Source organism: Buceros rhinoceros, unplaced genomic scaffold, assembly GCF_000710305.1.
Source record: "Buceros rhinoceros silvestris isolate BGI_N320 unplaced genomic scaffold, ASM71030v1 scaffold22417, whole genome shotgun sequence".
NCBI lineage: Eukaryota > Metazoa > Chordata > Aves > Bucerotiformes > Bucerotidae > Buceros > Buceros rhinoceros.
In genome coordinates, this window is record NW_010423091.1 from 7,695 (window position 1) to 8,078 (window position 384).

Sequence of the window (384 nt, forward strand, 5' to 3'; positions counted from 1 at the left end):
TCTGGAGCGGGACCCTTCCCGGGCAGTCGCAGGAGGCGACGGGCCGAGCGGTCCCGCAGAGTGTCCTCGCCCACCCGTGTGCTCAGGTGGCAGACGTTGGGTGCAGCCGGTTTGCAGCCCTTGTGCTGCTCTAACACTGGGGAGGGGGTCGCTGGTTTGTGTCATTGGTGCACTCAGAAACGAGCTGAGACTGGGCTGTGCCGCTGCTCAACGGTCAATAAAGGCGCCTCGTTTCACTTCTGGGAAGACTCAAAGGCTGGCGCAAAGCGGGGCTTTCCGGAGGAGATGGGACGGATGCACGAGTCCCCCTTCCAGGGACTGTCCCCCAGCACTGCCCCACTGCAGCCACCCCTTCGCGGCAGGCCCCGGGCGGCGGGGACGGCG